Source organism: Urocitellus parryii, unplaced genomic scaffold, assembly GCF_045843805.1.
Source record: "Urocitellus parryii isolate mUroPar1 unplaced genomic scaffold, mUroPar1.hap1 Scaffold_40, whole genome shotgun sequence".
Taxonomy (NCBI): domain Eukaryota; kingdom Metazoa; phylum Chordata; class Mammalia; order Rodentia; family Sciuridae; genus Urocitellus; species Urocitellus parryii.
This window is the reverse complement of record NW_027553586.1, coordinates 4,155,913-4,183,013: the sequence shown is the minus strand read 5'-3', so window position 1 is coordinate 4,183,013 and position 27,101 is coordinate 4,155,913. Positions and strand designations below refer to the sequence as shown.

General features: G+C 34.7%; 1 pseudogene; it reads right to left on the bottom strand.

The window, feature by feature from the left end:
- Window positions 1-6,452: 6,452 nt before the first annotated feature.
- On the bottom strand, window positions 6,453-27,065 carry LOC144252297 (protein Spindly-like; annotated as a pseudogene).
- Between the last annotated feature and the right edge of the window lie 36 nt (window positions 27,066-27,101).

Below are 27,101 nucleotides of genomic sequence, written 5' to 3'. Positions count from 1 at the left end.
TTGTTGCTTCCAAGTTTGGACGATTATAAATTTACTGTGAACACAGTTCTGAGTAGATGCACTGAATGTAGGTGTATGTGTACTATAAACATTTTTGTGAACATTCGTTGTTGTTGTTGTTTTTTTAATTCAGTTGGGTAAATGCCAAGAAAGGAGAGCAATTGCTGGATTGTGTAGTAATACTGTATTTACCTTTGTAAGAAAACTGCCTTCCAACATAGCTTGTCACTGTGTACTTCTGTCAGCAATGGATAAGAGTTCCTATTGCTCCCAATTGTCACCAGCATTTGTTGTTTTCAGTGTATTGGGTTTTAACCATTCTAATAGAAGTTTAATGGGATCTCATTGTTGTTTTAATTTGAAATTCTCTAATGATACAAATGTTGAGCATCTTCTCATATGTTTATTTATTATTTATCATCTGTAGTTTTGTGTCTATTTAGATCTTTTACCCATTTTTAATTAAAATTTTTGTTTCTTTCATGGCTTGTGCCTTTGGTGTTGCATCTAAAGGGCCATTACAAAAACCGAAGTATCCTATAAACTTGGTATAATTGCTTATTAGATTCAGCAGATTTTGTTTGGGGGTACTGGGAGTTGAACCCAGCAGCATTTTAACACTGAACTATATCCTCAGCCTTTTAATTTTTATTTATTTATTTTATACTTTGAGACAGGTTCTCAATAAATTGGTAAGGATGGGCTTGAACCTCCTGCCTCAGCCTCCTGGTTCACTGGGATTACAGGTGTGTCCCATGGTGCCCTGTCAGCATGTATTTTTCTGTTGATTATTTGTGATTTTTCTACCCAATGATGTCACCTATAAAACGTTTTACTTCTTCCTTTCAAAGCTGTATATTTTAATTTTCTTTTTCTTTCCTTTTTGCATTAGTTATATATAAAGCAAAAACTATTCTAAGCCAGGTATGGTGGTGCACACTTGTAATCCCAGTGATTTAGTAGTCTGAAACCAGAGGATTGCAAACTCAAGGCTAGCTTTAGCAACTTAGTGAGACCCTGTCTCAAAATAAGAAATAAAAAAGGCTGTAGTTCAGTGGTTCAGCACTGCTCGTAACTACCAATAACAAACATACAAAAAAATAATAATAATTTTAAGGTTGGTGTTGTTTTTAAAATGATTAGAAGAATGCATTCAAGTTTTGGGCCTAGAGTTTTCTTTATGGAAAAGCATTTAGTTAAAATGTCAATTTAATATCAGGTAATTCAAATTTTATTTCTTATGTTTTTTTAAAAATAGTGTTTTTCAAGAAGTTTAATCAGTTTATCCTGATTGTCAGATTTGTTGGTGTAACCTGATCATCCACCTGTTATCTTTTAAAAATCAGTAAATTCTGTAATGTATTTTCTTTATTCCTGATATTATTAACTTGTATTTTCTTTTTGACTTCATAAATCTGATTTGGAGTTTATCAGTTTTATAATCTTTTTAGATAATCAATTTTTGGCTTTGTGGATTCTCTACTACATACTTATACACTATTTCATTGATTTCTTCTTATTAATGTACTTTCTTTCTCAAAAAAATTTTAAAGGTTTAATTGCTAGATTTTCTTTTACTTTCCTCAAAGTTTAAACTGTTAATTTGAAACCTTTCTTTTTGCATACTACACATTCTGAAAGCTGCTTTCTACAAGATTTTAGGAATTTTTCTGTGACATAGCATAAAAGTCATCATTTTAACTGTTCTAAGGTGTCCAGTTCAGTGGAATTAAGTACATTCAACGTTGTGAAACCATCACCACCATCTAGTTAAAACATTTTCTTCATTTCAAATTGAAATTGTGTCCATCAAGCAGTTTTTCCCTTTTCCCTTCTCCTCTCTGTCTCTGCCAACCAGGAAGCTGTTCTCTCTATGGATGAGCCTATCTAGATATGTCACACAAATGTAATTATAAAACAAATGTCTTTTGTGCCAGTTCTCAAGGTTCATCCACATTGCAGCATGTATCTGTCTTGTTTCCTGCAATTCTACAGTGAGTTTTGAAATGGAAATTTGTGAAAGACCTCCAACTTTCTTCTTTTTAAAGTTGAATTTAGCTATTGGGATGCCTTTCAATTCCACTTAAATTTTAGAATTGGCTTTTCTGCAAAAAAAATGGCCATTGGGATTTTGATAGGAATTGCATTGATTCTGCAGATCACTTGGGTCATCTTATGGACCGAATGTGCCCTCTCCCCAGTCCTATGTTGAAATGCTAACCCCTACTGCCATGGTATGGGGTTGGGGGGTGCTTCAAGAAGTAATCAGGTCATGAGGGTAGAGTCCTCATGAATGGGACTAGTGACCTTATAAGGAGACATGCACTTACTTTCTCTGTTCTTCACCATATGAGAATATACAATGATTGCTCTGCACACCAGAAAGTGGGCCTTCATGACACTGCATCTATTAGCACCTTTGTCTTGAACTTCCAAGCATTCAGAAGTGTGAAAAACGTTGCTTGAACCACCTAGGATTCAGTAGCCCAAACTGACTAAGACAGTGAGTACTACCATTTTAGCAATATTGAGATTTTCAATTCCTGAACATGGGGTAGCTTTCTATTTATATTACATTGATTTTCACTTTAATCCAATCTGAATTCCTGGAACAAATCCTACTTGGTCATTGTGTTAGTCAGATTTTCATTGCTCTGACAAAATAGAACTTGGGGGAAGAGAGTCACTTTGGCTCAGTTTCAGAGGTTTTAGTCCATGGTCAGCTTGCTACATTGTTCTGGGCCTGTGGTGAGGTAGGGTATCATGGCAGAAAGGTATGACACAGCAAAGCTGCTCACCTCATGGCAGCTGGGAAACACAGAAGGAGGAAGAGGCCCTGGACAAGATACAGCCCTCAAGGGCACACTGCCAAGGACCCACTCCCTCCAACTAGGTCCCACCACTGTCCAATAACCCATTCAGCTATAGATTTATGGATTAACCCATATAGAAGGTCAGAATTCTCCCGATCCAATTACTTCCCCAAAGACCCACATCTGCACTGGGGACAGTCTTCAACCCATGAGCCTTTGGGGGGCAATTCAGATGCAAGCCCTGACAGCCATGGTATCTATTCCTTTACCTTACAGAGTTCTGCAGCCACAGTCATCATTGATATTGGTCTATAGTTTTCTTCTAAAGTTTTTGTTTGGTTTTGGTATAAGGCTAATACTCTCCTAAAAAAATGAGTTAGGAAATGATCTTCTACTTTTTTGGCAACGTTTGGAAAACATTTGAGTTTGCTGGTGAAGCCAGTAGGTCCCAGAATCTTACTCTGAAAGTTTTAAAAAATATATTATTTATTTTTAAAATTATTATTTAAACTATTGACTGTTACAATCTCTTTTTTGTTATGCCATATTATAATTTTGTTTCTTCTTAGATTTTGGTAGTTTTTCTAGGAATTTGACAACTTCATTGGTATATCTAATTAATAACTGTTTACAGTATTCTTTTATGATTTTTATGTCTATAAAATGGTTAGTATTGTCCCAATTTCATTTCTAATTTCATCAATTAGAGTCTTTTCTTCTTTTCCCTTGATTTGTCTAATTGAGTCTGCCAATTTTATTGATTTTTTTCAAAGAATGAACGTTTTGTTTCCATACATCTTATTATTTTTGTATTGTCTCTCTGATTTTTTCTTTCCTCCTAGCTTTGGATTCAATCTTCTTTTTTTCTAATTCCTTAAAGTTGAGTTATTGGCCTGAGATCCTTTTTAAACACAGGAATTTACAGCCATAAATTTCCTGCTGAGTCCTTCTGACTTTGCTACATCTCCTTCTAAGTTCTATTACATTTTCACTTTCATTCATCTTAAGTATTTAAAATTCATCTTTAAAAGTATTTTCTTTGGGATTATTTGACCCCACTGGTGGTTTAAGTGTGTGCTGTGAAATTGCTACTTATATTTGGTAGAGATCATCAGAGATCTCCTTCAATGCCGACACTCAGGCTGATTTTTTCCTTGACTGTTCCCTCACTGCTATACACTCTATCAATCTCCAGAGTTCCTACAGTCACATTATGCTTTCTGCAATTCCTTAGTTAATTGGCTAATTTTATAGAGGAACAGGTGGTTCATTGAAGCTCCCTATACACCATTTTTCTCTGACATCTCTCAGTATTCTATTTTTAATCTAAGAAAGGAGGTGAAAAGTCTACCTATATTGTCTACATAAAAGTTAGGGGAGAAAAAGTAAGTCATACACAAGGATAAAAGCAACCTTTCTTATAAATATATTTTATTTTGTAGACTATGGATCTACATATTATAAATAATTATAAAAAAATAAAATATTAAATAAGCAATACACAGGAGCTGTGGTTATAGTTCAGTGGTAGAATGCTTGCCTAGCACGTAAGGAGGTGCTGGGTTTGATCCTCAGCACCACATAAACAAATAAAATAAATGTAATGCGTCTACTTACAACTATTAAAAAAAAAAAAGCAATACCCAAAGCAACTGTTCCCAGAGACAAAGTTGCCCAAATCTAACTTTATGCTGAGAAGTTGAGATTTGGGTTCAGATATCCTAGAATGCTAAAATCTTATTATTATGCTAAGAGAAGTAGAACATAAAATATCTAGCAAATCAAACATTAGCTCCCTCCTACTAACACCTTTCTCAAGGAGGCAAAATAGTTTTGCCATCTGTACTCCAGGTTCTGTCTAATAGTGAATAAACCAAGGCTACTTTTTGGAGTAATGATGAGGGAGAAATGTGCCTGTTAGAACAAGGCTATATATATGTTAGTTCACATTTTCCTTTCAAAATTAAGTTTCAATAAAAAAAAAAACTTACTTTTGCAAACCATACACACTATGGGTGCTCTACCACTGAGGTACATCCCAAGCTCTTTAATTTTTGAGACGGTGTCTTATAATCCTGCTGCCTTAGCTTCCTGAGCAGCTGGGATTATAGGTGTGTGCCATTTTGCCCAGCTCCCTGCATGTGCTTGAGTAAAAGTGTCCACCAGAACTGAATACCTCAACTCCTACATTCTATTACCACCACCATTTATCCACTAATATCTGAGTCCCACATCTCATTTTCAACACTTACTGACCATTCTGCTCCTTTTAAACTGTATCTTGAATCCAACTCTCATTTTATATTACTGACCTACCGCCTCAGTCTGATTGTGTATTTAACTGTACTCTCCAATGACAAACCTTGCCACTTCTGGCCTCCATTCTTAGCTTTTTCTAAATCCATTTTCCATTATGACTTCACAAAGCTTTTACTAAAATAAATTGAGTGAGGACACTATTTTGCTTATATCCATTATTTGTTTCCCATCATCTACAGCAGTGATTTTTCAATATATTCCTAGAAGACTCAAGATCAACAGAATTGCCTCAGTTTCTAGGGATTAAGGCAGAGCCTAATGTATGAGATTACCTTGTTGGCCCAGTTCTTCAACCTTCAATTGGCTGCTTAATTTCTTTAAATATGTGTGCAAGTCTCTTTGTAAAAAACATTTCCCAAACCCTTTGTGGTGTTGCTCCTAGATTTCTATTCAGACTTAATTTACTAAATGAAACATTTCTAATTCAGCACACTGGATTCAGAAATGCTTGTGAATATGAATGAATGTGAAAATATGTAGGTATATGTACATGGAAGAACCCTAATTCACCCACCTATAGAAAATATACATGAAATTGCTATGAACCAATCTATATTCATTTAGAAAGTTTAGCATTAAATCTTTTTAATATATAGGTATATATTCACAAAATATAAAGTTATATATAAAATACATATATTTATATGTAAGATCATAGGTATCAAGGAATTGAGAATCCCTGAAGTTTCTTTTTTTGACCACACCTTTATTCTTTTTTGATAATATCCTGTTATCCACACAGAATAAGAAAACACAAAGAGGAGAAATTGTTGCAATTTTATTTTATATTTAAAAATTATTTGTCTCATATGCTTCAGTCATAAAGTGAATATAAATAAAGATACATATAGGTGCTTTAAACACTGACAAAATCTATAACAATATATATTTTCAAATCAAATTTCCTATTTTTACAATATAATGAAAAACTAAGTTCATAAAAAGATTACATATGAAAATATAACAGTATATTAGTTCATTCTCTGAATATATGGCTCTGAAGGTAGGTTAAAATATTCACTTCACTTGAAAAAAATCCAGACACTACACTGCATGTAGATTTAAATTAAGTATAGTCTTCCTTCCATTAACAGTTTATTCAGTGTGAATCACAGAAGATCCATGAAGGGTCATCACTTAAGAAACTCTCCTTAGAATCACAATCAAAATTGAAAGCCTGGTTGAGAAGCATGGAAATGCCGGCTCTTGATACAATGAGGAGACTTGAGTATTTAGAACTCTGGCACCACTCTAGCTCTTAACTAAACTCCTCAGTAACCTCAGGGCAAGTAGTACCTCCCTCTGATCAGAGAGAAGTCCTTACTGCTGAGGACACTGGGTCTCCGGAGTGGATTTGGAGGACACGTATACAGTAGGGTATGATTTCTTACAAGGTTCTTTTTCCAATTTGCTTGCAGGTTCTTTCCCTTCATTAACGTCTGTTTGAAGCATTGACTCAGCGGCTAACCTCCAGGCATTAAAGCATCCACTCTGAATTCAAATGTAGTTATGGAAAAAAATAGAGAAACAAACCCGTAATATATTGAGCCTCTAAGGAGGAATGGTGCTATTTTTTTTTAATAAGAAAAAAAAATTAGCAGACTCCAGTACCATTAAAATACTAAATGACTCTTGAAAGGAATTATTCTTATCAATAGACTTAATTTTTAAATGTCTAGTAAATATGTTAAGGTTGATAAAAAAGGCCTGTTAAGGTCTAGATTAAAGAATTAAATCTGATGAGATATCTATCATGATAAGTACACATAACACAAAAATTGAAATGCTGGAGCAGTATTTTAAAGATAACATGACACACAAAAGGCCCATGCACAAGATGAAAACACCATGGGATCCTGGCTGCACAGATGTCTGTCTCAGACAATGAAAACACACTCAAACTGAGTTTCAACTAGGAGAATAGTTAAAGAAAAATATAAACAGTGGGGAGATAATAAAATAGGCCTGGGAACACTTTAAAGAAGAGCATCAATTAAATTTATAAAGCATGCAACAGTGAAGTTTCCAATAAAAGCCACTTTTGTTATAAAATCATCTTCAGATTGTGTATCTAAGTTAAGCATGCAAGACACAAGGTTGGAAATGTCTGCAGTGAGCAGATGGACTCACACACACGCAAAAAAAAAATCAAGTGTTTTGTGGTATTTTATTTGTTTTTGTTTAACTAGCAAGGCAAATAGTTTCCAATATGCAATTTGAGTCAAACAATTTAATTAGATACATTGAAGCAATATTTTTTTCAAGCACAAATGGGCAGAAGAAGAAATGAAGGGCACATAGCTGGCAAGATATGCACTGATCGGTTCTGGAAATCCACCTCTGGAAGACCATACAGGCCACACACCGTGAGCCATGGAAACCCGCACTGGTCATATGCACACTCCCACAGTGAGCAACACACACACATGCACGGCCTGTGGAACTCGCCTCAGAACAGTTAGCGCTATGGGTACTGTCAGGTAGCATCCATTTGTCATTTCCTCAAGAATATCAAGCTCTTATTTTATGTGACTTACAACATTATACAAAAAAGTCAAGGAAGGAAATAATTAATTAGTCTTCCTTACAATAACAACAGCAGCTAGAGTTTTATCATTGTTGAGTACATTTAGTAGCACTGAAAATTTAAAGAAAAATCAGATAAAACATACAAGGAAGTTCTTTTACATACGATGGACTGTTTTACTTTTTTGATCAAATGCACACAGAAAATGCCTGACTCTGTTCCCTTCTTTCTAAGAACAAAGTAGCCCTAGTAGCACCTTAAAAACCTCATTTCACTGGAGACAACCCAAGCTGGCTACTTTCACAGAAACAAGTTTGAATTTTACATGTCTAAAAGTATTTATTTTTAATATACCTGCCATTGCATTACACAACCTTCATCTTGATTTCCCCTCCATTTCCCTCACTTCTGTTTATCCTTCCCAGATCCTGCTGTGCATGCCCAGAACTCCAACTGCAGCCAGTTACATCCTCTTCCCTCTGTTCACTTGCTCTTACCTTCTCACTTCTATTCCTTTTAAAGGACAAGGCCCTTCAACTGGTCCTTCAGATACACATATCTGACACTTTCTCTTTTAAGTCACAAATTCAATTATGCAGAAATTGGAGGCTTTGATGTTTTAGAAAAAATGGAAACAAATTACCTTGGATATTTAAAAATGTCAAAATAATTAAAAGTAATGTCTGAAGGATTGGTATAAACATCATCAAAAGCCATAGAAAACTTCACCTACATTTTCTTAACTAAACTGTCTTCAGACTACTGGAAAACCTTTGAGAAGGTAAGTTGATTGTTCCTTCATGGCTACTCCTTTACCAGGAGAAAAGTAATAGCACATTTATTCAAACCAACAAGAGAGATGTGTGGCTTTCTAATGACTCCCTTCTTCAGGAGTCCTTTCCCCTTGCAATCATTTTAGTCTTTCTCAAAGTTTTAGAGAAGTTGAAGGCGGGCAGATGAAACTGGGGCATTAGACTGCATGCAATATTGAGAAGACAGATAAAGAGACAAAGAGCATAGCTCATGCAGCGAGAAGGGAGAGAAGGGAGGGCTGCTGGCTGCCTTGAAAGGAGGACACTGACCTGAGAGAGCTGGGCGTGTTCTCACTTCTTTCACTTAAGGCTTGAGCAAGCTTCACACATTTCTTCTCCTTCTTTGGCTGCACATCCACGGGCAGATTTTTGTGAGGAGAGAGAGGGGCAGTGGGAGTGTTTGCAGACACTGACTTTTCTAACTGCAAGTCACCTTCTGAAGGGTCAGGACAGGACTGTGTCTCCTTGTGAGGTGGGAATCTAGAAGTTCCTTCCCAGGCAGCACCGCTGGCACATTCGTTTTCAGCAGGGGTCACATCCAGAGGTAGCACCTCCTGCCTCTTTTTGAGTATAGGAACTTTGATTTTCTCTGAGAATGAAAACCATTAGAAAAATCCAGTCAATGAACAAAAGACAGACCAAGGGAGAGCAGTTATACATAAAGTCTTTTCCTTTTTTCTATTCTTTCAAAATCCACTCATCACCTCACTGAAATCTATTTCTTTTTCTTTCTTTTCCATAGACTGCATTAATTAAAGCTTTTATAGGTTATTTTGACCATAAATTTTTCCTTGGGAACTCAATACAGGAATTCTAGGAATGAATAAAATGTTCTCTTGTGGTATTTTGATAAAAAATTCTAAGGGGAGATGGTTCCTAAGGGAGACCTTGGTGCCATGGAGATAAAGATGCAGTGGCAAACAGGGAGTTTAGGATCAAGTCTGGCACTTAGCAGCTGGATGACCTTAGGAAAGTATTTAATCATCCTACATTTTAAGGTTTCTAAATCTGCAAAATGCGGATTAAAAATACTTACTTTGCTTTGTCTGTTACAAGGATTAAATGAAAAGAACAAGTCAAACTTTAAATATTGGCTATCCCTTGCTGCTCCTTTGAAACCAGATCATCTGGATTTACTAACCATCCTCCTGTCCCTTTGCTGTGTTCAGTTCAGCACACTACCCCTGAAATTCCTAATGGGTAATTTTTACTCACAGGAGCTTACTAGGATCAGGGAAGAGATAAAGGACAAAAGAAAGAGAAGTCTTTTAAAACAATATAAAAAACTTCTCATTGTTGACATTTTCCACACTATTGACCAGAATGAACAGAGTTCAGCCTGTCAAAAGGGTGGGGGCAGAAACCTGTTGAGAATCCTTAACCTAAAACATGTTGACAATACCTTTTGGGGAGGGGAGGGAGTTAGGACCATCACATTCATGGACTTCTTTACATTTGGCTTTTTATTTTAAAATTTATACATAGTAAAGTTCATTTTTTGTAGTATACAAGAGGCAGAGGGTGTATTGGGCTATTTTTTCTCGGTGATGTGACTTGCTCTAATAACTGTCCAAACATTTTTCCTTAAAGGCTAGAGTAAGAGAAGAGGTCGGGTAGAAATCTCCAGTGATAAATACCCTTCAGAACAACCAAGCTAAATAACTATATGCCACAAAAATACATTCACAAGAACTCAGAAAACCAGAACAGGTAAGTTAGACTGTGAAGCCCACAAGGGGAAAGGTTCCCTGTTACTGCAACTCCTTGTCCCCAAGCTTTCATGGTACCACCTGCAGAAAGCCCCCAGAACTCAGTGTGTACACTGAAAAAAGTAAGCAAGAAATAGATATTTGACTTCCTCACCACCAGAGTCTCTCTGTGGGAGTCTCACTGTATGGGCTCACAGCAAACACTGAGAATACTCTGTGGGATGCTCCTGAGACCAGCTAGAAGGAAGGAGAAGTAGGGCTCGAACTAGCACACAGAACTTGGCACTGGCCCCCCATCCCTGTCAGAGGAGACATGCTAGCAGACAGAATATTTAGAAATATTTACTGCTGGAGGCGGGGTTCATAGATCCTCTGGACTCAAGAGCCTGACTGACTCTCCCACATGCCTTGAGTGTACTCCATGAATCTCCCATGGGTCCATCCAGGTTGGAAACTGCACCAGCAGCAGAGTTGTCAAAAAACCTGCATCTAACCTGAGCTCAGGGTGCCCTCTAATGCTGAAATGGAATACCATAGTCAGTCTGCTAAAAATGTCTAAACAAGCCTACTGGAGTAGAATAGTCACAAACAAGTCCAGACTGCAAAAAAAAAAAAAAAAGAAGAGATACCTAATTCATCAATGCAGAGACAAAGATATATGTTACAAGGACTAAGAAGAGCCAAGGAAAGATGTCCTTATCAAATGAACAAAACATATTGGCAAAGATAAACCCAAGACCTTCATATGCATGATTTGGCAGACAAAGAATTTAAAATATCTGGTTTAAAAAAAAAAAACTCAAGAAACTTCAAGAAAACAGAGGACCAATTAAGAAAATTTTATAAGGAGACATTTAACAGATTGAAATAATTTTTAAAAATCAAATTCTGGAGCTGATAAATAAATGAAATAAAAAAGCCACTGGTGGACATTAATAGCAGAACTGATCAAGAAGAGGAAAGAATTAGTGAGCTTGATAACAGGCTATTTGAAAACAGAGGAGAAAAAAGAATGAGAAGGAATGAAGAAAATTCATGAGATCTCTGGGACACCATTAAAAGAGCAAATCTATGTCATTGGTGTCCAAGAGGATCTAGAGAATGACAAAAGGTTAGAATTAAGTTTATTCAAAAATATAACAGAAAACTTTCCAAATCTAAGATACAAACACCCAATTACAGGATAATCAAAGGTTGCCAATCAGATTCAACCCAAATAACTCTCAAAGGTCAAAGACAAAGAGGACTTGAAAGCAGCAAGAGGAAAGAAAGAAGCAAGTGACACAGAAGGGAATTCCAATATGACTGGTGGACTTCTCAGCAAAAACCCAAAAGGCATAAGGGAATGAGATGATATCCAAACTGCTGAAGGAAAAACATCTGCCAACCAAGAATAATGTACTCACCAAAGCTTCTTCAGAAGTAAAGGGAAGACAGACCTTCCCAGACAAAACCTGAATGCACTAATGGCAACAGACCTATCTTATAAGAAAGGCTGAAGGGAGTTCTTCAAATGCAAAGAGAAAAAAAAAGATGAGAACGTCTAATATGAAAACATCTGAAGGTATAAAAACCCACAGGTAAAAATGAGCATTCAGATAAAACCAAAATAACACGGGAACTAGGGGATGTAAACCATTTATATCCTTAGTAAGAAGCCTAAAGGACAATACTAATACAAATACAGTAATCTGCTAAGGGATATGTAATATAAAAAGATGTAAATTTTAACATCAAAAACTCAAAATATGGGAGAGAAATGGAGTTGAAGAGTAGAAGGCTTTTTTCTTTTTTGCTTTTGAAATTAAGTTGTTGCAGCTAAAAATAACCTATTGTAATTATAAGATGTTCTGTGAAAGCCTCATGGTAATCACAGAGCAAAAACCATAAATAGATACACTGAAAAAAAAATCCATGGGATCAAAACATGCTGATAGGAAAAAAATCACTTAACAAAGGAAGACAGGAAGATAAGAACAAAGACGTACAAAACAACCAGAAAACAAGTAATTACATGACAGTACCCAAATCTGACTCTGCTGCCTACAAGACACTCACTTGTAAGGAATATAGACAGAGAGTGAACAAATGGAAAAAGATATTCCATTCAAATGGAAACCAAAAGAGAATAGGAGTGGTTATACTTAAATAAAATATGCTTCAAGTCAAAAACTGAGGAGACAAGGCCATTACAGAACAAACAAAAAAAAAGAGTATACAACAATTGTAAATATATGTCTAAATACATAAAGCAAGCATTATTAAATGTAGAGCGATAGGCAGCAATTTTTTTGCAGTGATAAGGTACTTTAACAGCCCACTTCTAGCAATGGAAGAGCATCTAGCCAGAAAAGCAGCAGAGAAACATCAGATTTAAACTGTACTCTAGACCAAATGGAGCTAACAGAAGTTACAGACCTTTCCATGTACCAGCTGCAGCACATTCCTCTCAACTGCACATGAAATGTTCTCAAGGGTATCATGTCAGGCCACAAAAGAGAACATCAGAAACTGTACAAAGATGTAAAAATTAAACATACTTAGAAGCAACCAATAAGTCAATGAGGAAATTAAAAGATAAATTTAAATATTTCTTTTCACAAGTAAAAATGAAAATATACCAAATATGCCAAAACTTTATGCTTTCAGCAAAAGCAGTTCTAAGAAGAAAGTTTATAGCAATAAACTCCTACTTCAAAAAAAGAAGGAATAGAACAGCTTAGTGGTGTAGTGCTTGCCTACCACGAGAGATGCACTGGGTTCAATCCTCAGCCCTGCATATAAACAAAATAAAGGTTCAAAAACAATTTAAATTTTTTTTTTTAAAAAGAAGGAAGATCTCAATGTCTCATCTCAATAAACTAGAAAAAAATAAGACCAAAATTAGTAGAAGGAAGAAATGGTAAGGATCAGAGCACAAATAACCAAAATAGAGGAAAAAAAGAAAATAAAAGATAAATGAAGAATTGGTTTTTGAAAAGATAAACAAAATGAATAAATCTTTAGCCAGACAAAAACAACAACAACAACAACAAAAAACTCAAATAAATTTAAAAAAAATCAGAGGTGAAAAAGGAAACATAAACTGACCCCACAGAAACAAAGAATTTTAAGAACTAGTAAATACAAACAAATTGGAAAACCTGAAAAAAAAATTTCTGGAGAGCAGAAGGCAACAGCATATCAAAATAATTAAATACCACGATCAAATGGAATTAACCCTAGGATCTAAGAATGGCTTAAAACACAAATCAACAAACTGATATATCACATTACAGACAAAAGGGCAAACACCATACGATCATTTCAATAGAAAAAATTTGACAAAACTTAACATCCTTTTTTGATAAAAACTCTGAATAAATTAGGCATAGAAGGAACACATCTCAGTATATTAAAGGCCATAGATGATAAACCCACAGACATCATACTCAACAGGGTCAAAATCAAAGAGTTTCCTTTAGGATCTGGAACAAGACAAGGATGCCACCAGCATTCACTGTTATGACTCAACACAGAACTTGAAGTCCTAGCCAGAGAAATTAGATAAAAGGAAGAAATAATAGGCAGCCAAATTGTAAAGGAAACCGTCCCTGTTTTCAGATAATACAATCTTTTACAGAAAATTCTGAATACTCTACTTAAAAACTATTAGAACTAATAAATACAGTAAGGATATAAGATACTAAAGCCAATATATAAAAGTCAGTAGTGTTTCCATTCAACAATAGCAAATTATCTGAAAAAGAAATAAAGAAAGTAATCCCATTTATAAAAGCTATGTTTTTTTTTTTAAAAAAGTGAAATAAAATACCTAGGAAAAAATTTAATCAAGGAGATGAATGAGCTCTACAGTGAAAACCATAAAACACTGGTGAAAACTGAAAAGACAGAAAAACATGGCAAGATATCTCATATTCATGAACTAGAATTAATATTGTTAAAATATTCATTCTACCCAAAGCAATTTACAAATTCAATGCAATTCTCATCAAAATTCCATAATTTTCTTTACAGAAAAAGAAAAAAATAATCCTAACCTGTCTTAAACAATAAAATTTCAAATAGTTAAAGAGCAGAAAGAACAAAACTGGAACAATGCTAGTACCTGACTTCAAAATATACTACAGTGCTAAACTGACCAAAATAGCATGGTATGGGCACAAAAACAGTGAAGAGAGCAATGGAGCTCAGAACACATACTGGGCAAAGGACAGTCCTTTAATAAATGGTGCTGAGAAAACTGGATCTCCACATGTAGAACCATGAATATTCATTGTTTCTTCATTGAGAACATTCTCAACTTCTACAAAATCAACCTTTTTTAAATTTCACAGATTAATAGGATCGTGTAGTGTTTGTCTTTTTGTGCCAGACTTCTCTCTTATCATATACAAAAATCAACTAAAATCTATAAAATTACTTGAAGAAAACGTAGGGAAATGCTACATGACCTCGGTCTGGGCAAAGGTTTTTTAGACAATCCCTCAAAAGCAGGAGAAACAAAAGCAAAAATAAGCAAACCAGATAATATCAAACTAAAAAATTTCTATAGCAAAGAAAACAATCAACAAAGTGAAGAAAAACTACAGAATAGAAGAAATTGCTTGCAAATTATACGGCTGACAAAGCATTACTATGTAGTATCTATAAGGAACTAAAAGAACTCAATAGCAAAAACCCTTCATATAATCTGATTTTAAAAATGGGCAAAAGACCTGAACAGACATTTTTCTAAGAATACAGAGGTTTACGAAAAAATTCTCAACACTACTAAATCACTAAACATCAGGAAAAATGCAAATTAAAACCACAGTGAGAAACTATTTCACCCAAGTTAGAATAACTATTATCCAAAAGAAAAAAAAGAAATTCTGGTGAGGATATGGAGAAAGGAGAACTCTCATATACTGTGAGTGGGTCTATAAATTAGTAGTCATTATGGAAAATAGTATGGAAGTTTCTCAAAAATTAAAAATAGAATTAACATGTGACCCAGCAATCCCAATACTAGGTGTGTGTGTGTGTGTGTGTGTGTGTGTGTGTGTGTGTGTTTCCAGATATCTGAACTCCCATAAATGGAGAAAGAAAATGTGATATGTATAAGTAATGGAATACTATGCATTCATAAAAAAGGTATGAAATCCTGTCACTTGTGACAACTTGAATGAACTAAGGATCTTGTGTTAAATGAAATAAGTCAGGCACAAAAAGGCAAACACTACATGTTCCTATTCATCTGTGGAATCCAAACTAGGTTGATTTTGTAGAAGTTGAGTGTTCTCAATGAAGAATGAATATTTAAGGTGATCACATGCTAATTACCTTCATTTAATCATTACACAATGTATATATAAATAGAAACATAATAAATATCCAATTATTATATGTCAATAAAAAATATAGAATTCCCAATATTTAGTTGGAACATGGCCCCTGAGAATCAAGATTGAATTTTCTCAATCTTGCCTTGCTGTGACAGCAAGGCCACATAAATCAACTCTGAACTTTCTGCTCAATGGGATGGTGGCAGACAAACACAAAAGGAGTCTGAATCCTGCAATGCCTCCTCAGACTTTCATCGGTGGAAGAATAATCACAAGCACTTAAACCTAAACTATGTTTAGATCTTCTATAAATAATCTGAATTAGCATAATTTCCAACATTAGCTGCTTATTTAACTTTTTGGTATGACAACATGCTACGATTTTAAGTGGATAAGCCTCAAGTGTCAGTATGATGAAGCCTAGACATCCAAAAAAAGCCACATATCACATTCATGCATACCCAGTTCCCTTTGAATTTTTCAGCTGTAAATTTCCCTTATTAACTACAGATTGATAACTGCAAAATTGGTTTGTAATGAGATTTGCTAAAAGCTATAGTTTGAAAAAAATGTTGATACACTTTCTCAGAGCTACTTAGGACTTAAAAGACAAAAACATAGGAAACTTGCATACCTTCAGGTTCATACTTCAGCTTTAATTCATCTAGCTTAGCTCTGTTTCATATTTTCACTTTCTGCAAGCTGAAGGCATCTTTCATTTGCAAAAAGTTTTCGCTCGATATCCAGGGCCCGCTGGCTCTCAAACAATGCTTTCCTCCGCTGTATGGACAATTCACTTTTGCTGCTTTCATTTTCTTTGCTACAGTAACAGAAAAGAAGAACCAAGGAATGTTAATATATAATTTTGTGAATAACTTAGTGGGATGAATCTTTAATTTTATATTTGAACACTTGATTAAAAATATATTTCTTTGGGATTTCTAGTAACAAAGAAAAACAAATAATTAAAGTTTAACAATAGCATCCCCCGCTGCCAAAATTCATGCATTATTCCAAGGTGATTCATGCATAAATTCCCTTTAAGTTATGAGATACTTATTCTTGAAAAATTTGGATTATAAGAATATTTTCTATATGAAAGTCCTTTTTACTTACCAATCTAAAAAGCTAAACACAAATTATTTACTGAAAGTATTCTTCAGTAATTAGTAATTATTAAATCTTGCATAAAACTCATGTATTACACAAAGACATGTTATTGACTTTCTTTACTGTGGAAATTTCTTTTGGCAATTTGAACTTAAAAATTTGTTATTATATGAATACCATCTATTAAAATAAATAAAAAGTCTTTATCTTCCATCTGCCAACCCAGACACCTACTTTAAGTTCTCAAGCTTTAGCTGAAGTAAATCTGTATAATAGGTGTTATCTTCCAGAGCACCAGAGTTGCCTGAAGGTTTTGAATCCATACTTTCATATAAATTCTAAAGAAAGCAAAAATTCTTATTACTTACATAACAAATTAGGTTACTGTATGCTTATTAACAGTGGCAGCAGCCACATGTTTATCTCTCATCCTTTGACAAATACTCTTCAAAGATCCACCCACTTACCTGAGTGCAGTAGGTACAAGAACCACCAGTCCTTCCTCAGGTAAGAAAAGTGGCTCAAGTTACTACCGGCAAGTAAATCAAGAGCTAGATTGTGAATCCAGATCTAACTCACACTCATATCTCTGACTCCAACTATACCTGTCTTAGGATTTCACTCTCCTGGCTTTTAGAATGAGAGAAGCAAATGCTTTTTGGGTTGAATTCTGGTATGACAAAGCTATACAATGGAAAAATAGGAAAAAGAGAGGAGATTCTTGAGGTTATTTTTGGTATCCAGGCTTTAAATATTCTGATTCACTCTTTGAATATTTTCTTTACTGGAAAAAAAGCAGATGTTTAAAAACTTGCAAAGAATTTCAGAGATTGCACATTTAAAAATCCTCCTAATTTAAGGTCACAATTTTCAAAGTATACCACAAAGCCCCAGGGATAGACTACATATACCTGCCAAGTGACACACTGCAAATTTAGCTAAAATTATAATACTTTTAATAGTTTTTAGAAGAAACAGAGATAAAGTCATATAAACAAATTTTTCTTCAAAAATGTCAAAATAAAGAAAGAGAAACTGTTCCAGATTAAGGAAGACTGAAGAGACTTCATGGTAAAACATGCAACCTTGGATTAGGCCCTAGAATTGAAAACACTAGATTTTTTTTTCTTTTAAAATTTGCTTAGGGTATGTTTTCATCAGCTTTTTTTTGTCTCTGTGACCAAAAGATCTAACAAGAAGAATGTAAGGAGAAGTTTACTTGGGGTTCATGGTTTCAGGTCTCAATCCACAGATGGCCAACTCTATTGCTCTGGGCCCAAGGTGAGGTAGAATATCATAGTGAAAGGGTGTGGGGGAGGAAAGTAGCTTAGAAAATGGTAATCAGGAAGCAGAGAGAGAGAGCTCTCTGCTCACCAGGGACAAAATTCCAATCACCCCTCCAGTAACTTAACTCCTCTAGTCACACTACTCAGTTAATCCATATAAGTGGATCAATCCACAGATCAGGTTAAAGCTCTCATAATCCAAACATTTCTCCTCTAAAAATTCTTGCACTAACACAAGAGCTTTTGAAGGACATCTCATATAAACCATAACAGGGTATCAATGATAACTGGCAAAATGTAAAATGTAGCTTGGTTAATAGCATGGTTCAATGCATGTCAATGTTAATTTGTAATTTTGACCATTTGCTTATATCTCCAATAACATCATGGTGCTTAGGGGTAAAAGGACATCTGGTTTGGAACTCACTCTCAAAGTTTAAGAAAAAACATATAAAAACAGAAAAAGTTATAAATCAAGCATACAAATAAGAAATAGGGAGCTCTGAGTCAAAGGCATGTAGGAGTACTTTCACTTTCCTGGAAGGTTGCACTAATTGCAAAATAAAATAAATTTATTAGAATTTATTAAAGACATCCATAAATTCCAGTGGATATACAATGTTGAATTGACAAAGCTCTAAAAATAATGGAACAGATAGCACTAAAAAATAATTACTGATGACATTCAGGCAAGAAATCTCACTGACATAACACTGAGCAGAAGACAGAAACAGGGGTATATATATTACATGATTCAATTTATATGAAGTTCAACAGAATATTCACATAATGTTGACACAAAGTTAGGAGGTGGGAGCACTTCATTTCAATGGGGCTTTTCTGGAGTGCTAGGAATATTTTATGTAATCTGATAGTAATTGTAAGAATATACATATACAGATATAAATATGTGTGTGTGTGTGTATAAACATATATATGTTAAAACTCACTGAGTTGTACACTAAGATATAGGTACTTACAAACAATAACCAGATAATAACAACAAAAATAGAATAGATTGGTTTGTCTTTGCTTTAGTAAAAGAAGCATGGTCAATAATACTGAAAAGCAGAGACAAGAAAAAAATAATTTAAAGATTGGGTCAATATGTACTGAAACTGAAAGTTAATTATACGATGAGAAACCTATTTAAACTGAAAATTTAAGATATTCAAATAAAAATCCAGCCACATCTTTTCAAGATATTATACGTACCTTAAATTTCTCCAGATTTCTAATTTCACCTAAAAGATGTTTTATTTCACCGTTCTTCTGCTCTAACATGGAAAACAACCGTTCCTGCTGCTCAAATTCAGTTTGAGATCCTTTCATCTGTAGCAATGTAGCAATCTGTAACTAGAATCCCCCCACCACAACAAAATTGAGATATTCTGATAAGCATATTTCTGGAACAATTTGTATTTTGTACTAATACTATTTAGAACTTGTTTTGAAAACTAATTAGTTATTTCTAGTCTAATAATTGGAAAATATACATCAGTTAGTTTTGTTGTAGACATAACTTTGGAGTACTTCTACTTTTTAATGATATCTGAAGTCTTTAATATAGTTTTACCTAGTTTGTGATACAAAATTGAAAAGCATGACTGTGGTCCAGAGGGTGTCATTTAACTGGTAAGTAAGCCTGGACAAATGTGGCCTGCTTTCACCACCTATACTAACTCCTGTTAAAGCGATTTCTCAAAATTCTCCATTAGCTTTACTTAAGTAGGGGAAACTGTTAAGCAGCTCAGTCACAAACATGATATTCACAATGATAAGAATGGGAAGTACCATATGAGTATTTTTCTACACTTTAACCCCAAGACAGTTCTGAGAGGCAAGGTCTATCACCTCTACTTTGTAAATGAGATATGCCTTTTAGATGCTCTCAGAATATATGTCCCAGGTAACACAACTAGCAAATGACAACTATGTTTCAATCCAGTCCATATAATTCCAAGTTCAATCAGTGACCTTTCCCATTTCTCTGGTAAAACTGACATCTTGAAAAAAAAAAATCTAAACTTTCTTCCAAACACCACCTTAGGAACATCAGGCAGAACAGACCATACATTGGAATTCTAAGGACTGCTATAATCTTGGAATCTTTCTAATTGCCCTAAGGTTTTCTGTTACTTCTTATTTGTGTGCAGCAACAACCAACAAAACCCTTAAAATTAAAGGGGTTAATAACATGCTTTGAGGAGCTGCAAGAAAAGGGAACCCTAAATAGTTCAAATTTCCATCTAAAATAAGCCTTCATGAGAAGTTAGAAATGGCAAAAGCTAGTCTCATTTGATGCAGGAACCCAGAAAGACTCAGAATAAGTGAGAAACAAACACTTTTAAATTCCTTTTCCCTTTTCTATAAAGATTTACACCTCCCTGGCAAGGTTAGTGAATGATCATTAAAATAAACAATTAGTAGTTGTTAAACACACTAATGTTTTTCCAAGATTAACTTTTTGAAAACATAAAAGTATCTTATGATCTACCTGGAATTTCTAATTTTTAAAAAAATCATGCAGTTCTAGAAAAAAATATAAAAGTGTACCCCTTGAAGGAAAAGATGGATTTTGTGATATATTTACCTATATAATGCTAATATGAAGTAGATTTAACAAACATTTAAGAGCAGTAATTCCACACCTTCATTCTTTGCAACTGTTCTCTATTAAATGCATTTTGCTTCTTTAGTGACTGATACTTGACTTTCATACCGATAAGCTGGCGTTCCATTGCCGCCCTTCGATCTTCTACCTGGAAAACATTGGTATGTTTAATTGTTCTTGTACTAAATGAAATAATAGTTTACCCAATTCAATTATTAGAATACTTGTAAGTACCTCTGCAAACAAAGAGTTGCCCTTACTATTGGGATCCAAGGCTTGCTGGAGGGCCTGGCCCAATTGCAACTGCAGATCTTGATTTGCTACACGAGCTTTCTAAATTCAAAAGAAAACAATTTAGCTAGTAGAGATTAAATTAGCATGAAAACAATTTAAAAACTGGAAACAATACTACTGTAATGATAATACCTCTAAGGCATTATAGTATGAAACTGCTTCTTTCTCCCGCTCTTCTTTTTCTTCTTTAAGTCGGTCTACCTGGCGCATTAAGTTAGTACTAAGACGTTCAAGTTGTTCCTGTCTGTACTGTAGTTCATTCACTTCTTCCTTGAGAGCATTCTATTCAACAGAAATCGAAAGACAAAATTCTCTTGAAAATGCTTTCATTTAGCAGCTGCTCAGCTAACTTATCTGTAGTGGTTCACATTCAAATTAAAACTACAAAAACCTGTCAAAGTTTTCAGATACCTATTAAAATTTTAAAAATTACTTAATTTTTCAGCAGGGAACCAAACAAAAGGCTCTAGAGACTGCTCTTTCTGACTGTGAATTCAGGGCTTTAATTTTTAATGACTCATAGTCTGAAATGAAAAATCTATGTTCACACAAATTTCAACTTCCACTGTACTAACATTTTATATTATGACACAAACTAGGATCAGAAAATGTCTATGTCCTTTCAGAGCTTTCATTAATCTAAAGGTACTGTCTGCCTTATTTAATCAGGTCACCTAATACTATTTTTTAAAATAAAGTAATTCTCCTAAACTACATAAAACATTTTTTGGATAGTTAGATCAAAGTAGGTAAAAAAAACTTTTCTTCCTCCACACTAGCTCATTAGAATTATTATAAAAACACATAAAATGTATGCAAAAGAAAAATTTAAAAATCTAAGAAAACAAATGCCATAAAAATTACCTTCACACTTTCCATTTCAGTCAGCTCAACCTGAAAAGCCAGCATCTCTGAAGACATGCTTTCATGGACTCGCTCAGACATCATCTGTATTTCCTCCGATTTATGAGACAGGAGTTCCTTCTGGTGGTCTACTTTGTGCTTTAGCTGCTTTTCACTAAGCCTAGCTTCATCTAACTCTCCTTTCAGTTTTTCTATCTAAAGTATAAAAAATCACAATTTTATAAATCAAAAGGTATTTTATTTCTGTAAAATATCACTGAATGATCCAAACTTGTACAAGAGACTACTAGAGCTTCCAATGACACTCCAATAGTGACCCACCTTGTTTTATAAATAGTCCATTCTAGCCATCCAAGTAGTTTGGATGCATTAAAGCTACCAGAAGCACTATGTAGCTGTGTAAATGATGCTGTGACCAGCCATGCAGAAGCAGAAGCCTGATTGGAAAGCTACCACAACAGTCTAGGGGAGAGGGGATGGGGGGGACTAGAGCCACAGTAGCCTACAAGGTTCTGTTGGCCAAATCCCCACAACAGGCTGATGAATTCAACATGAGAAGTAAGAGAAGATACTGGGAAAAAAAAGCCCAACTTTTGGCAAAAGTGATTTAAGAACATCAGTAAGACTGAAAATTTTGTATTGATATACTCTTTGCTCTACCACCTAAGCCATCTTTACAATTGGTCCTTACTTCAGGCCCTGAAAAAATATCCCCTATACTGCTACATTTGTTCATGTAATGAAAGCTACATGGGAAAAAAAAACCCACTAGGAGAAATGAAAATGCATCATTACCAGTCGTTACTGTCTAAAACCAGATTAGTTCCAGACAAGCTAGACTATTTGTCAGTAATATGCAGGATGACTGTGTATTTCACAAAAGCATTATTTGTTTGTTTTACCATCTATTGGGAAAAAATAAACCAACTCAAATATGTGATTTCATTACTAAAAATAGAAAAACACTTAGAGCTAAATCAATAAAGAATTAAGGCAGCAGTATAGCTAGTACAGACATGGAAAAAAATCTTAGAAGAAGTTACATAAAAAAATCTAAAAATTGAAAGAGACTTCTGAGAAGACAATAAAAAGTCAAGCAAGTTTTGAAAGAAAGGGTTTGTAAAAGTCTGGATGCCACACGAAGAGGAGCCATGGTGAAGTTCTGGATTCCTAAGTAGCAATCTGAAGGCTGGATGGGTGGGGGTGCTAGAAAGGAATGGGCATTCATGAACAGCTGTTGTCTATTTCGTGTTTATGTATGAAGTGGAGCTAGTATGTAATGTGTCATCAGATTATGTACACACTCAGTGACACAGAATTTGGTGTGAGGAAGACTTGCTTCAATTCACAACTGACAATTTCTAGCTCTCACCTTGTCCAATTTGCTTGATCTACCTAAACATTGGTTTTCTCATCAGTAATATGGAGATAAAAATAGGATTTCCCTTAAAAATATATTTTGAGAACTGGATCATGTTTTTCCTCAAAAAATAAATTATAAGGTATCAATACTAATATATAGTAATTTATAAGGAACTACTGATTTGTTCTACAGAATTACAAAGCACACCACTAGCTGCAGTAAAGGCTAAGGGACCACTCTTTCTGAAAGGAGACTGCTTGACTATGACCAAGGATGCCTCAGTAGTGACTAAATAAATGGATCATAAGAAAATTGCTGTTATCAAAATTGGAAAATTATATGTAATTAGAAGGCTATATTGATACAAGTCTCACTTTTATAAGTCATTTTATAAGTTTTTGTTTCTCAGTGTTTCTACTCTCAACATTAAAATGACAGAAAACTGATCTATGCTATTTTCACAGTGGTACTTGAGAAAAATCTTTATCACCTTACATTAACAGATGGTTGCATCAACATGGGGTATTTTTGCTCTGAAAACATACATATATTCAAACCTTGTTTTTTAGTTCATTCACTTCCTGTCCATGGCTTCTGTTTAGCTGCTCTTCTAATTGTTCTAGCTGCATTTTTTGTTGTTGCTTAATAGCTTCACATTCACAGCTCAAACTTTCTAACATGCGACTCTTGAGCTCAACTTCTCTCTGAAGAGTATATTTTTCTTGTTCATAATTCTGAAAATAGATTCAATTACAATTCAATTACATAAAAAATCACTTAAAGCTATTACATATAATCAGTTCTCACCTTCAACTGGCTTATTCCTGTTTCATACATTTGCTGCTTTCTGAGGTACAACCACATGTTAAATCTGGAATAACTTTGTAGCTCATCAGTTTTAGTGAATCCCTAAGGTATATTCTGAAAGTACAGTAATGTCAAAAACACTCAGGCTGAAGTTAGCACAGGCATCAACTCTAGAAAAGATGCAAGGTTACCACTTTCCAATCTGGGGCTCTGATGCCCTAGTAACTCGCAATGCAAAATGTAACTGGGGAGGCATTCTCTGGATTCCAAAATCTGAATAAAACTTTGTATGATGAGTACCATCAGGCTACGTTAAAATGTCCCTGATTTTGGCTGCATTATCAACTGTCACAGCAGCATGTCTTATCTCATGCTGACCCAAAACTAGGCATTTGTTTGACGATTAGGAAAATAAGCTACTTATTATTTCGTACAGTTTGATAGCACAACCTTCAAATCTGGAGTCCATCTGAGAGAGAACATGAAAAAGTAAGGGGACTTTTGGTAACAAAAGACCAGAAACAAGGTCTTAGGCATTCAACCTTCCATCTATTCCACACATACTTACTAAGAACCCAGCAAATATGCCAGGTAACAGAGAAACTCAGATAAATATAAAAAATGATGCCTGACTTCAAGGAGGATCAATGTCTAAAGGAACAATAAACACACAATTCAGCAATTACATTAAGTCACAGTAACTGGTAAGTGCTAGCTCAGAATACACTTCCTGAAGGAAGTAATGTCTATATTGGTTTTTAAAGTATTAGGACACATGCTTACATACTACGTTCTGATGCAGAGAACATCATAAAGTGAATAACTGTTTAACTAGTCAGATCATTCAGGTGTCTGAGCTCCACACATGATCAGATATCATTTGCATTTTATATGCAGGGGATGTTCCAAGACCCTGGGTGGATAGCTGAAACCACAAGTTGAACCAAACTCCATATATATATATATATATATATATATATACACACACACACACATATCTTGATGAGTTTTAATTTTAAATTAGGTAAGTTAGAGATTGGTAACATAACTAATAACGATTATAATAATATGCTGTAATAAAAGTATGTGAATATGATCTCTCTCAAAATCTCATTGTACTATGCCTAGGTGAGGAGAGGAAGTGAGGTGGAGCAGGTGGGATAAAGTAGGATGGCACCAGATTTCCTCACACTATTCAGAATGGCATGCAATTTAAAATTTATTATTTAGTTATGGCACTGTGTATGTAATATTTTTAGACTACAGTTGTCCAGAGGTAATTCACACTAAGAAAAGTGAAACTAGAAATAAGGAGGGGGCCTAGTGTATGGTAAAGTCCATGATAGAGAAATGGTAATTGCTTCACTACCCTGTAGAAGGCATTGACAGAGAAGTATTAGTTCAAACTCCTTCATGAAGCTTTGAAGTATAAGATAAAATGAAACTAGAAAAAAGACCTAAAACAAGTAACATTATTTCTCCAAAAGTACTTCCACTTTTGATAAGTTATTTCTCCAAATAATTATATATAACATGGTTTTATTTTCTACTATTAGATTTTTAATTCTTTGCTTTGCTTTACAATTAGGTATTGAGCTCGTGGTCAAGAACAGTACCATATGGAAAAACAAGAGCTGTCATTAGTAACTTTTACCTGCTATATTTATAATTTTCAATTTTAGTTTATACCACTGAGGATTTACTAAATTAAACTGATTTATTCATTTTTTCAATAAATATTTGTGTGCAAAGCACTAGAGAATATAGCAGTGAACAAGACAAAATTCTTAAGGACCTTGCAATCCTGGAGGTAATAAGTACTGCAAAGAATTAAGAGTGAGTGATGCTACCAGGTGCAGTGGTGCACACCTGTAATCCTGGCGGCTCAGGAGGGGGGCAGGAGGATCACAAGTTCAAAACCAGCCTCAGCAAAGGCAAGGTGCCAAGCAACTCAGTGAGACCCTGTCTCTAAATAAAATACAAAACAGGGTTAGGGGTGTGGCTTAAGTGCCCCTGAGTGCAATCCCCGGTAACTATAGCCCCTGAACTCCCCCCACAAAAGAGTGAGTGATGCCGACTTTAGTTAGGGCTGGTCTCTATGAGTGACATTTAACTGAAATCTGAAGATTGAGGATTCAATCTATGAAGAGTGGGTGAGGAACAACTAAGCAGGAGGAAAGAGCTCATATAAACCCATAAGGCAAGACTAGGATAGCCTGAACAAGGAAAAGCAGTTTCCTATGTTTGCTAAAGTCCAGCAGAAGTCAAATCACATAGGGATGTATAAACCCTCAGACTGTCTTTTGTAAATACAATTGAAAGCCTTATGCAGATTGAGAAAGGAGATGACATGATCTCTTGTGCTTTCCCATGAGAAAGAATGATTCTATGTTGAGAAAGAATGATCTGAATGGCAATGATGGAGCAGGCAATCTGGTTAGAAGGCTGGGAGAAAGAAGACAGTGGCCTAAGATAGATGTTTTATAAATCATGTCCCTAAGAATTTGTGGACTAAATGTGAGACTTCTAGATTTTTGGGTCAAGCAACTGAATGTCATTCAATTTACTAAATAAATATGCTAAAGACAGAGAATGTTTGATTAGTAGACAGGGAATTAAATATTCTGTTTGTTTATATCAAGTTTGAGATACTCTTAAGTGGGCAATTGAATACATTAATTAAGAGTTCAAGGGAGGACTATTGCTCCTCCCTTGAACTCTTAATTAATTGTTAATTAAACAGTTTAGGTTGCTAAACTACTATGGGGGCATTTAGATGATATTCAAAGCTCCAAAATAAGTGAGGTCACCTATGTAGAGTGTGGACAAACAAAACTTAGTGATAAATATGGTAGGCAAATTGTGGTAGAAAGAGTAAACATAATTGAAACTCAGAACACACTGCTTTGGAAAGAATATCAGGAATTCATTAACTTATTCACCTTTAATGAAAATGGCATAGATAGGAAATTAGATCTTCAGAAAATAAAATAATTACTGCTAGACAAAATAAACCTTAAATAGCTAAGCACAACCTCATAAACAGAGGAATCCACAGTCTTACCTCAGTCATGGTCATCATTTCATTACGACATTTATCTAATTGATTTTGCAATTCACTTTGGCTCTCCAATAGTTGTAAACCATACTGTGCAGCTTTTAGTTGCTCTTTTTCAACCTCTTTGAGCTTGCTTCGAAGATCTGCAATATCTGCCTCCATGTTCTTTTCCTGTTTTTAGACCATTATAAATAGAAG